Here is a 13,737-nt window from a genome sequence, read left to right as displayed (position 1 = left end):
TTTCTGAAAATATATTTATTCTACATTCACACTTGGTTGTTATTTGCCCACAACACAGACCCCCACGTCAATTTTAAGACAAGCAGGGGAAAGGGATATATATTGGTGTGGTGTTCTGGAAAATTCCATCTGCCATAGTGGGTGAGTTAGCGACAGGTGTATTTGCCTCTTTTTTTTTCTGGCTCCTCCTTCCTTGCCTGGTCCCTGATCCCTAGCTCCATTTTTCCTGTGAGCTCCTCTATAGCCTTTAGAAATGTTGACCTTTCTGACCCCTGACCCCAGGCTCCATCCCACGCCAGCGTCAGCTTTCTTCCCCTTGACTTTCCGTTTTGTACCTCACTGCTACCCTCAGCTCACGTGTCATTGACACTTTGATTGATTTGTCCGCAGGCTTTACGAAGGAGAAATCCGTGCATGCAATTACAGTAATCTAATCTAAAAGACAAGTACAACAGAGGCCATTAATCCCTCTTTGCTTGTAAAGCTTTGTGTTTCCCCTTTCCCCTCCTCCAGTCTACAGTTGTTCTTGCTGCCAAAAAACCTAAAGCGAGAGCATTCAAACACAGAAACCAAATAATTTAAAAGAAAAACGGTTTGTTTTTTGGCAGAGGATTATTTCAAATATGGAGCTTCCTTTGCAGATTGATGTGTTTAGAGACCAGTGAATAAGGGGCAGAGCTGTTTAGAGCTCAGGGATGTGAAGCCACAACCAGTAAAAGACTGAATGAAAGACCACCCAAACATGGTATTCCTGTGAGTGGGAGTGTGCAGCTTGAGCATAGGTTAGGAAAGATATAAGGGGCCTTATATACAAGGGAAGATACAAAATAGCTGAATGTGAGAGGGAAAGGGGATTTCTTGGGCAAAAAGCTGTGTCATGACCATGTGACCACCCGACACTTCCCCACCACAGCCCCACCTCCAAACACACAAATAGTCCTGGGCTTGCTGGGCCGCCAGAACTGGTGTTGGCCTGGAAGCCCACGGCAGCAGGAGGGAGGCTGTACCCAGCATGCCTGAGAAGTGATGCCTCCTCTCTGTGGGCTGGGCTGCTCCACAGCACAGGAGCCTGGGCACCAGATGCGGAACCTGGGTAAGGGAATGACTTGGAGTCATCTAAAAGAGCTCTGGTCCAAGAAAGTGGACTGCTGGAGTCAGGAATGCTCAGTAGTAAGAGTTGTGGGGGTTTCCAAGAGCCGATGTTGAGGAGGGGAGTCCAGCATGGGTGGATGAAGGAGTGGCACCCCGAAGCAGGGAAGCTCAGCAAGGGAGACTGACAAACCAACTCAAGTTCCCATGAAGGAAAGAATCTGCTAGAAGCATCTGTCAAGTCCGGAGACTTTGCCTGCCACATGTCATGAGTAAGAGCCTCCTTTCCCTGGTCTCTGTGTGCTCCTTACCCCTTCAGCATTCACCATGGAGCCACCAGAAACAGTCTGCAGGTAGTTGGAGGCAGTAGGAAGGAAAGAAGAAACTGAGCACATGCCCTCCTTAAAACTGGGCCCTCACCTGTGACTAGCCTTAGCTTAGGGGGGAGGGGGTGGGAGGTGATTAAAATGTTAATTGATATATTGGACCAAGCATTCCAGGTTGGAATGTGAGATGTATGACTTAAAGTAACCATAACATTTTGTGTGTTTAGCAATGGTCACAAAGGCCATGGGCTTGCCCTCAGTTTTATCCAGAGGCAAGGGCAGTACTCTCCCCATTGTCTGAGTCATAAGGTAGAATAGGAGACAAAACAATAATATAAAGTTGCATCTTGAAAGCACCTCACTAATGACAGATCGACGTGCCACTAGTAAGTGCTTTGGGAAGATTATTCTATGCCTATACCCAGAGTACTCAACTTTTCCCTCCACCATGGTTCTTAGTAAAGATATAATGAAGCGGGAAAGAAGCAGACAGAAGGGCCAATCCAATGGTCCATGTAGTGGCAGGCTAGCCAGAGAGGGGAGAGGGGCTCAGAGATGTCAGACACATCAGAGGTTGCGTGGGTTACAAAGAAAACGTTTGTCAAAGTTTGTGGGAAAGTTGATGATGCATAAACTATTATCACATTAGTTTATTTTAAATTTAATTAATAGATCTTAAATGGCTTATATTCTAGTTAGAAACCAATAGAAAATAATGAAAAATTTAAAACAGCCTAAATAAAACAAGGAGCAGAACTGAGTAAATCAGAGTTTATTCATACGATAGAATAACATGCAATCATTAAAAATCATGTTTTCAAAGAATATTTGATAACACGAAAAGAGTCCCTAATCCAGGGGTGCCTAGGTGGCTTGGTTGGTTAAGGGTCTAACTCTTGGTTTCAGCTCAGGTTGATCTCAGGGTCATGATCTCAGGGTTGTGAGATCGAGCCCCAAGTTGGGCTCTGCACTGGATGTGGAGCCTGCTTGAGATTCTCTCTCTGCCTCTCCCTCTGCGCCCCCCCACCGCTGCACTTGCACACTCTCTCTCCAAGAAAAAAAAAAAAAGTCCCTGATATATTATGTTGAAACACTTAAAATTGCTGGTCCTGTGAAAAAAAAAAAGGTTGATATTAGTAATTTCATATGGTTTAATCTAGAAACAAATGGGAAAAAATTGCAGAATACAAACTTTATACAGTATGATCCCGATTTTGTGGGAAAAAAGCTGAATAGAAATGCTGAGAGCTTTCTGGTTGCTTCGTACTTTATCATGCTGTCTTAGAATCCTCCTAGAAACCCTATGGGATCACTCTCGTTATTGTCTGCATTTTACAGGCTCAGAGGTTCTGTGTAACAAATATGACAACTTTATAGCCTGGTTCTGACAAACCCCCGTGTTGGCGTCCCGGGATGTGGGGGCCCCAGCCAGAGAAGAAGGTAACCTGACACCCTAGGTTCCAGTCTTCACTCCTTGCCCTCAAGGGCCATTTGGGTGGTGACCAAGCACAGGCTCCTCACCTTCAGAGCCCAGTGTCTGGGCGCCTCCAACTTCAGGACACTGACAAGTTACATCATGGTCCCCCTGACTTCCCCTCTTCCTTCTCTCCACTTGGCTTGCAGAGCAGAGTGGAAGGCAGTGTCCCCTTCCTGACCAGCCAGGAGTGGGCACAGGAATGCCGGCTTCATGATCTCCATGTATCCTGAGAGGGTGCCTTTTGCTGTCGCTTAGCACAGGTACCATAAAATGTTATATTCTGCCATGGAACCTTAGACAAAACTCCAGGGCACATGCATTTAACAACCCATTAATCTTGTAAGAGCTAGGAGAAAATGAGGCTGGATCTAAATTCAGGTCTGCCTGGTTCCCTAATCAAAACCACGAGGAGATACCAGTTCACACCCAGTAGGATGGCTGCAATCATAAAGACAGTAGTAAGTGTTGATGAGCATGTGGAAAAATTGGATCCCTCAGACATTGCTGGTGGGAATGTAAAATGGTACAGCCCCTTTGAGAACAGCCTGGTAGTTTCTTAAGTGGTTAAACACAGAGTTACCATATGATCCAGCAATTCCAACTTTTAGGTGTATACTCAAGGGAAATAAAAACATATGTCCACGCAAAAACTTGCACATGAATGATCATAGCAGCATTATTTGTAATATCCAAAAAGTAGAAACAAGCCAAATGTCCATCAACTGATGAATGGATAAATAAAATGTGTTGTATCCATACAAAGGAATATTAACTGACAAATAAAAAAGTACTGATACGTGTTAAAACATGGATGAACCTTGAAAACAATTATGCTAAACAAAAAAAGATGGTCACAAAGAAGCCACATGATTCCACTTATATGAAATGTCCAGAATAGACAAATTCATAGAGACATTTATAAGCTATGTAAGAAATACGCCATATTAATGGGTAGAAAGAATCAACATAATAGAAATGTCAGTTGTCACCAAATTCAAAACAATTATAATCCTAATCTCATTTGTTTTTTCAGGGAACTTGACAAATCAATTCTAAGACTTAAGCAAAAGAACAGATACTCTTGAAGAAGATTAAGATGGGAAAATTTGCTTTAGATAGCAAGACTTATGAAGCTATGATAATATAAATCCCTGACGCTAAGAGCTTAAAAACTTTTAGAAAACAATGCAGGACGATATCTTTATGACCCTGGGATAGATAAGAGTTTCTTAATCAAGAGATTGTACGCCCTAACCATAAAGGGAAAGTTTGTTTGACTACGTTAATGTTAAGAACTTCTGTTAATTAAAGGACATCGTGAAGGAAGTGAGGAGTCAAGCCATGGTCTAGGATATGGTAACTGCATGCATATAACTGGCAAAAGATTAATGTCTGGAATGTAGAAAGAACTCCTGTTTATTAGTAAGAAAACGACAACCCAGGGGCACCTGGGTGGCTCAGTCGGTTAAACGTCTGCTTTTGGCTCAGGTCATGATCTCAGAGCCCTGGGTTTGAGTCCCGTATCCTTGGAGGTGGCCCTCATGCCTCCTCCACAAAGTAGTACTCCTTGGACATGTCAGGTGCCGGTGGAGGCTCGAAGCCCAGGGAACACTGTCTGAGAGTAGATCGATGTGTCCACAAGAACAAGTAAGAGACCCTTGGAAATGCCTTGGTGACCTCATCTGTATCCAAAACCCAGAGGATATTTCTCTTTAAGAGAATGGGATTTATAAAATGCTATTTTTGTTTGTTGGTTTATTGGCACATACTATCAGCATTAGTCATCTCTCTCTGTCTCCCTCCCTCTCTTTCTGTCTCTGCTTCCTCTCTCCCCCAGTGCTGATAGGAATATTGTGCTATAGCTCTAAACATAGATCCCTATTTTTTATTATTTTCTCTTATAGGGGTTCCTAAACATTTTTCCAGAAATAAAGGGTACAGTTTCCCAGGAAAAGTGCAAATGTGCATGGCCTTGGTTTGAACGTGACCTCTGTACCCTGTGGCTCCCTCACTCCCCCTTGGTCTGCGGAATCCACATGATTCACTTCTGTGCCTTATGCTCTTTTGTTTCCAGAGCAGTGATATGAATAAGAGGACGTTAGTGTTTTAATTGTGCCCTTTCTCTGGCATTGTGCTTCTTAACTCCAAACCCTCTAAACAAATCTCTTAAGAATCTTTACATAATTATCAGTGTTTTATATGTAAATGCCAAGGTTGACAAACTGCTCTGAGAAATTTAATTAAAAACTGAGTAAGCTTATTTGGAAATTGAGAAACGGCATTTTATTTCCTCCTAAATATATTTACCCATAAAGAGAATATAATATGATGCCACAACCCAAGAGATACAAGCACATATTAAGTGATTCTTATGGCAAAAGCTTAAGTGTATCATTCCATTCAAATTGTGCCAATCCAATCTCATTCAACAATGCAAATCTCTGTATAGCTAACAGTTGTCAAGTCCTAACAACAGTCGCTTCTGTCAAGTGATAGACTAAATATGAAGCTTTTAAAACATTTCTGAGATTGTTGCAGGTGGGTTGTCCTATACTATAAGGATTCACAGTAGTGAATCTCCAATACGCAACATAGCTTTTCGGTTAATTTTTCATAGATCAACTTGAAATGAGAGTGCCAGATCAATTCATTAAAACATTGAAGTCTCAGTGTCACCATTCAAACAATTACAGCAGGGTGTATAAACCTTGCTTTTGTAAGGTTGGATTTTTATCACAGGAAGTCTGTAGACATCCTCAGACTTTAGCAGAAAGCAATGGCTTCGTTAATTACATGAGCTCTTTTGGGCTACTTAGAATATGATTAGGTTCGTGTCTACATTATATGAACATTGATTGCTATCTAATCTCTGTGGATCTAGTGAACTAATGCTCTCATCATAAATAATACATGTGTGGTAAGAACAACTCTGATGTTAATAAGCATAATTGCTGTGGATATTTCTAATATTGAAACGTTTTGAAACTTCATCGATGATGCTGGCAATATGAGAGGATAACAAGGAGAATATACATTTCATTATACTTCTACCTTTTGTTAGAGATAGCTTTTTCTTGTGGTTATTCGTCAGGGTTTTTAGTCTTTGCTCCACTACTGAACCAAAAAAGAAAAAAAAAGAATCCTGAAGAAACCAAGTGAGTTCCCAGTGGGTTGGAAGCAGAATTGTAGCCATGTTGGAATATAAAATTCAAATTCCAAAATAATATTGACAAGATGAATAGTTGGTAGGATAAGTACAATTACGTTTATTGGGAACAAGAGCATATTTTGGGTGAGCGAAAAGATCTAGGTTCTAGTGTCAGCTTGAGAGCCTTAAAAATTTACAAGGCCTTTCTCAGCCTCGGTTTCCTTACGTGAGAAGTGGTTGATTAGACCTAATAGTCTTTAATGTATCTTTCCATAGGAAACATTATTTCTCTGAAATAAAAATGAAGAAGGGTTTGTTATAGACACACACAGAAGAATTGCTGTTCCTGATGGTACATGAAGTGACCACGTCTTATAAAACAAGATTGTGTGTTGAGACGTAAGCCCTAGGGCAGCCCCCTTAACGAGATGCCCATTCTTGTCCTACATCGCTCACTGCCCTTGAATCTAATGGATGAAAAATGATGTATGTGAATGTCTCCAAGCATTGGTCTACACTTCTAGAATTCTCATTCTTGCCATTGGGCACCCAATGTGCAGTCAGCCATCTTAAGGGGTACAACTATTTTTATACTATGCAGGAACCTCAGGCTTTAGATTTTATGATGGTGGGTTACAGAGGTGCATTTTCATGTCACTCATAACCTTGGCACAGGTTAAAGCACTATATATTTCTGTATCACGACTTCTCATCAGAACTTTTCCTCCAACCATAACTCTTGGAATCATTTATTCGTTCACCTCACCTCTGCTACCTGGGGATGTTGGGATCTTTTCTATCTGGATCCAGCAGCAACCTCTTGGCCCCCACTCTTTAAATGCCATATCTGTGTCCTGCAACACTTCTTCTGTTTATATACATATTCCCTATTGTAAAATCTCCACAAGCAAATATAAAGTTCTGGATACTTTATATTGTTGGTACTGTTTATCTGGTTTGACTACTCTGAGCACCAAAATCTTGATGGTAATAGGAGAGTTAACATAAATCTGGTTTGGACTGTAAGAAAAAAAAATACCCGACTTAAATGACTTAAATAAAAAAGGAGATGTATCATGTGAAGCAAGAAGTCTGGCTCAAGAACCCAAGTCAGGGTAAAGGATGGACTCAGGTTTATATTGCTCAGCATCCTGGCTTGTCCTTATGTTTGCAAAATGGTTGCAGCAATTCCAGTCATCACAACCAGCTGCGATAATGTCAGCCGCAGAAAAAGAGGGATTTTCTGTGTGTCTCTTTTTGTTTTCCATACTTTTCCATACTGCCTCCCCCCCACCTGCCATATTTTTGCTAGTACGTCATTGGCCAGAGTGTATCAATGTCCATACCTTCACCAAGTACTTGGTAAGAAGAATAAAACTATCATGACTCTTACTTGATATGTTGTTTTATTTGACCAGTTTATCTATAGAGACACAACGCCTGGGTGGCTCAGTCATTAAGTGTCTCCCTTCGGCTCAGGTTGTGATCCCAGGGTCCTGGGATCGAGCCCCGCATCCGGCTCTCTGCTCAGCAGGAAGCCTGCTTCTCTCTCTGCCACTCCCCCTGCTTGTGTTCCCTCTCTTGCTATCTCTCTGTCAAATAAATAAAAAAATCTTTTTTTTTAAAAAAGAGATGTTGAATAATACATAAAAACCTTTTTGTATATAACAAAGTTAGAACCACATGATATTAAAGCTTTAGAATTAAGTTCTATCTGGAGGCTTTGTAAACCCTCTTGAGTTATAAATTACTTTTATGAGTGAGAGGATTTTTACCATTGCTATCAGCATTATTTTCTTTAAGATTAATTCTTTACTATCTGTGAAGCTGGAATGTCATAAGTCATAGAGCAAACAGGTTTTCCTAGGAGGACTTTGTAGATGTTATTTCCATGTGTAAAATGTACTCCTTGTTTCCAAATGATGGGCTTATTACATCTAGTTGAATAGGAATTTTTGGCATAGGCAATATCCAGTTATATTCTGATAAGAAATGGACACGATCATAAGTAGTAATTCCTTCCAGAGGTGGCTAAACTAAATCAATTTGATTAAATTAAAAAATTATAAAATAGGAAATTTGGTCACAAAAAATAAGGAACTTAGTAAAGTTCCTTTCCATATTATTTAATCTTTGTTATCACTGTTTTGTAGACAAGGTCAATCAATACAAGTTGCTATAATCCAAAAGAATGCTATTTTAAAATTGTTTTGATAGAGACACCTGGGTGGCTCGGTTGGTTGAGTGTCTGCCTTTGGCTCGGGTCACAATCCCAAGGTCCTGGGATCGAGTCCTGCGTCTGGCTCCTTACTCAGTGGGGAGCTGCTTCTCCCTCTGCCTGCCACTCCCCCTGCTTATACACTCTCACTCTCTCTCTCTCTCCCTCTCACACACAAATAAATAGATAAAAAATCTTAAAAAAATTGTTTTGGTATATTAGCTTGTAATTTATATCTTATGAGACAAGATCTTACAGAGGATTTTTTTTCTCTTTTGAATTTGACAGTTCATTTGTGACAAAATGCCATGTTAGGAGTGCTTCATTCCAGTGTATGAGTAGATATAACTCGTTAAATTGAGGGTGAGATATTATATTAAATATTTTTTTCTAATGTAGATTTAAATAAAATATTAATCGTGATGAAATTGGTACTCACAAACTTTTCAGGAACATATATCTACCTTCATTATAATTCACCTTTCCATTTTGGAAAATATTGAGTTATTCAATCTATTTATTAAATAAAAGTAAAAGTTGTTTGCAATGTGTGTTTGTGTGAATGTGTGCTCACTGAGGGAGGTGGCAATGTATTTAATGGTACCTTCTGCATCTAGAGCGGACAAAATTTGCTGCTGCTGGTCTTGATTTTCTTTTATACTCCTAGATACATTCCCAGCAGGACCTTAATGTAGTTAAATGAGCTTCTAATGGCTAAAGGGAGAAAACGGCCTCCTAGATAGCACATTATAATGCCCCTTCTGAGAAAAGAATTACAGCAAAACTTGAACCTAATTGTAAAAACATTAAACTTATAAAAGCATGAAATTGCGTCTTAGGGTGTACATGAATTAATATTCTCAACATACTGGAGATTTTCCCATATATATCAGACTCAATAACACACAGGTTTTTGCACCAGTGAGGATTCCATTGCAAAGCTGTATTGTCTGCTGAAGAAAAAAGAAAAAAAAAGGAAAAGAAATGAAATACTCAGAATAGTTTGGGCTGGTCCATTTTGGAAGCATGTTTTAAAGATTGCCTTTCTGTGGAATTCCACCCCTGTGTTCTGCCCCAAGTGGTAGCAGAGCCATTTCCTGTGGACTGACGACCCCCCTACCCTGTGAACTTGTGAGGCTTGCCTATCTTGGTGTCCTGGTCCCGTGTGAAGCCCAGGCTCCTACATCCAGAGGATTAGGGCCACGCCAGATGGCCCAACGCCATGTGCACAACCATGTCCCTGCCACCTCTACCCGGCTGCAATGTCAGTAAGTTTGCAAAGAGACAATCTGGTGCTGCATGTCAGTGTTGCTCTGTGAAGCAGAGCAAACCATCTCTGAACCTGAGAGAGAGCACTTCTGAGACCTGCGGATTCTGAGCAAGTTGTGCTGATGATGAGAAACAGCAGAGGGAAAAAGAACTAGCTCCTGCCTATGTAGCCGTTTTTTACTCTTTTGATTTTAAATAGGAATAATATTTGTTCTGGCCAGTAGTTTGAAAATGACACTCAGTAGAAAATGGTTCTCTGGCATATGTCTACGTGGACGGTCATATATTTACTTTGGGATGATCTGTAAGGAGCTCCATTTTTTGGTTTGTTTAAAGATTTTCTTTATTTGGGAGAGAACACGCATGAGCAGGGGGGAGGGGCAGAGGGAGAAGGAGAAGTAGGCTCCCCACTGAGCGGGGAGCCTGATGCAGGATTCAATCCCAGGACCCCGGGGTCACTACCTGAGCCGAAGGCAGACACTTAACTGACTGAGCCACCCAGGCACACCCTGGAGCTCCATCTTCCGAAGCAGATGGAAAGGGCAGGTTCTAATCTCAGCTCTGTGCTCTTGAGCATTATTCACACAGTAGTTCTGTTTTATAAAATCCCTGCGAACCCTGAATCAGTGAATACTGAAAATGCACGGTTAGGTGAGCATTTTTGTCAGCCAATCAATACATACCCTTGTTTTATGTGTGTTTTTGTTTAAAGGCGCTTTATTTAATACGTATTGTTGATTCATTAAGATCGAAATCCCAGCAAACAGCACTGTAAGTCAGAGCTTATCTAACACGTGTTTTCTCTGTAAAGTGTATTCTAGGCTTCTGGTACGTAGGAGCACTAGACAGCACCTCGGCACTACATTTGAGGGCCTTTTTAAACAGTGAAATTGCCAACAAAAAGCACAAAAATGCAAAAAACGTGGCACTAAATAGACAGCAGAAAGGACACTCAGCCATTATGGAAGCTGAAACAATAAGGCAGAGCATTGTCTTGTTGGACCTCAGCTGGAAAGAGCGTGCCGGGCAACTCAAATTTTTCGTTGCTCTGCACATGTCCAAAAGCGACCATGCAAAGTGCTACAGGCTTTGATTTTGGGGGCACAAATAAATGTTTGCAAGTAGGTGAATTCCCCAATGTGGAATCCATAAGGAACGAGGACCAGCCGTACTTAAAAGTCCATGTACTTTAGTTTTCTTATCCGTGTATTAGAGATCACACAGATTATTCTAGAAGATTGCTGGGAAGGTTACATGGTTTTCATAGCACCTGGCCCACTGACGCCCTACTGTGCCTGGGCTCCTTCTTCCCCTCTTCCATCTCTTCCCCTGCGTCCTCTCCAGCCTTGTCTTAAGGCCCAGCCTGCTCTCACTCCCCCAGTCCTGTCCACCAGCCAAAGCCTCCAGCCTCCAGGGGTCTCCTCACCAGTGTCCTGCTAATCCAGGTCTGCCTCATCGTTTGAGACTGGGTGAAGACTCAGCTTTGCCAAGAAGGTTTTCAGATAATCTTAGGCCGGTGCAGTTTGTACCACGCCTGTAGGGTGGTAACGCTCTGCTTGAATCTGGGATTTGGGTCTTGTCTCCTTCTCCCTCACATACTTGTGTGGGCAGGGAAGATGCCTTCAGTCTTGCCCTGTTCCTCACGGCCTAGGCACCAAAGCTGGGGGCTTTGAGGGTACTCTGTCATTAACATGTTTGAGGAAATAAATGCATGGAGGGAAGGAAAGGGAAGAAAGGAAGAAACCTGGGATTTTCATACTGTGTATGTCTGCCTGCTCCATGGAGTCCAGGCTGAGAGGTCCTCGTGACTGACTTGGGGCACTCGGTCTGCAGCCGTGTGGTGTGGGTTCAGGGCCGTACACCGTGGCTCTTCACAGGGCCATCTGCTCCTCAGGGAGCAGATTCATCTCCACAGGGAAACTGCCAAGGACGAGGAGCCGCCACACAGAGGGTTCGGTGCTGCCATTCCCCTCACCACCGCCAAACGCCTGATGATGGAAGGTATTTTGAATTGAATCTTACAGATGCTCTCCTCCCAGATCCAGGTCGCCATCTGGCCAGTTTCCCTTCTCTCTCCTTCATGTACCTGTGTAAACAGCTTGTTTGACATGACCCTAATGGTCTTTGATGGCTTTCTGGCTACCAGACCCGGAATCAGTCATTTCCTCAAGAAGCCCTGGCTTCTTGTAGAGAGAAAGGGTAATTTCAGGACCACAAGAGGGATGATGGGCATTTTGTGTCTAGTCCTCTTAACAAGGCTAAAGGAAAAAAAAAAACCATATATAACAAAACACCTCATGATTTCATATTGAATTAAATGTGAATTTAAATAAACTCCAATTAAAATGTGAAACTATAAAGCTTTTACTTTGCTGGTTCTCAAGGACACAAGGAATGAAAAACTTAGTATAAACCATAATTACTTAACATACCACAGTCTCAGAGTAAAACTGCTAAAACCAGGGGTGCCTGGGTGGTACAGTCGGTTAAGGGTCCAAACTCTTGGTTTCAGCTCAGGTTGTGATCTCAGGGTCATGAGATTGAGCCCCAAGGTGGGCTCTGTGTTCAGTGGGGAGTCTGCTTAAGTTTCTCTCTCTCTCCCTCTTCCTTTGCTCCTCCCCCCTGCACTCTCTCTCTCTCTCAAATAAATAAATAAATAAATCTTTAAAAAAATACTAAAACCAATGTGACTGCTGAAAAAAACTTTTGCATATGCTTTCTCTATTCTTTCCCCCATGAAAAAAAAAAACCCAAACAGTTTTGCTAAGTCTGTACTGTCAGTGCATATAGCCATCACGTACTGTAGATACCCTCTTGTTCTGAACCCTCGTTGGGTCTTAACTCCACAGGTTACTATATTTATTGCTCACCATCCATCTTCTGTCTCTCTGGTTATTTTGGTTATCTGAAGCTCATTCTCTAGTGGATTTCCCAGGAAGGGCTCATGGAAATAATATTCCCTGACTTCTTGCATATTGATAACAGTGTGTCTGTGTCTTTTATACTTGAAAGTCAGTTTTGCTTGTTACAAAACCAATGACTTACACTTTCTTTCCTTAAGGATCTTAAATATGCCATTCCATTTTCTTTTGGCATAAGTATTCTCTTTGAAAAGTTTGATGATAATCTAACTTTCTTTTCTTATGAGTTATGTGTTCTTTTTTCTAGATGCCATTTTCCTTCCTTCCTTCCTTCCTCCCTCCCTCCATCCCTTCCCCTCCCTCCCTCTCTCCTGCCTTCCTCTTTTTCTGTCTTTCTCTCTCTCTCTCATTCTTTCCAACTTTCCCTCCAGTAATTGTACTAGACTACCTTTTGGTCATTCTACATTGATATTCTCAGGTACTGTGTTGTGCTCTTTCCATAGGTGGTTTCAACTCTTTTTATTTTAGGAAAGTTTTCCTGAATTATAGTTTTCACTATTCATTCTGTTCTCCTGATTTTGCTTTTTTCCTCAGAGACTTGGATTATCTTCATTTTAAATCTTCAGTATGTGTGGGATGCCTGGGTGGCTCAGTCGTTAAGTGTCTGCCTTCAGCTCCGGTCATGATCCCAGGGTCCTGGGATCGAGTCCTGCATGAGGCTCCTTGCTCCGTGGGGAGCCTGCTTCTCCTTCTGCCTCAGCCACTCCCCCTGCTTGTGCCCTCTCTCTTTCTCTGTCAAATAAATAAATAAAATCTTAAAAAAAAAAACAAAAAATCTTCAGTATTTGTTACTTGCTCTCAAATCCTTTTTATCTCTTTTTTCATTTTTTTGTTGATTTTTTTTTCCAATTTTCCTCTTTTTATCTCTTATGTCTCTTAAGGCGTTATTTCTTGTCTCTGTTCATCCTTGTGTTTCTTCTGATTTGGTCTTTAATTCTGAAATAATATTTTTTAAAAAATGATACTTTCCTGAGTTCTGCAACCTCATTTCTGAGTTTTTCTAATTTTGATTTATGTTTTCTTTCATGTGTTATATACTTTTTAAAAACATCTCCTGTCATTTTGAAGTAGGAAATTATAGTTTTGATCTGCTTTGTGGGCATGTCTTTCTACTGTGCTCTACTTGGAGGGGTGTTATTCTGCTCTTTATTTCTTTTTTCCTTATGATAAGTTTGTATAGGTTTTGACCTTGAGAATTTTCTGGTTGTCAGCTTTTATGTGGACTCAGTTTTCCAGAAACCTTAGAATGAGATAGAGTTCAGAAATGTTTCTCTAACTCAAAGAGTGCC

This window comes from Zalophus californianus, chromosome 3 (genome assembly GCF_009762305.2).
Source record: "Zalophus californianus isolate mZalCal1 chromosome 3, mZalCal1.pri.v2, whole genome shotgun sequence".
In the NCBI taxonomy this organism is placed as follows: Eukaryota; Metazoa; Chordata; class Mammalia; order Carnivora; family Otariidae; genus Zalophus; species Zalophus californianus.
This window is presented reverse-complemented; position numbering follows the sequence as displayed.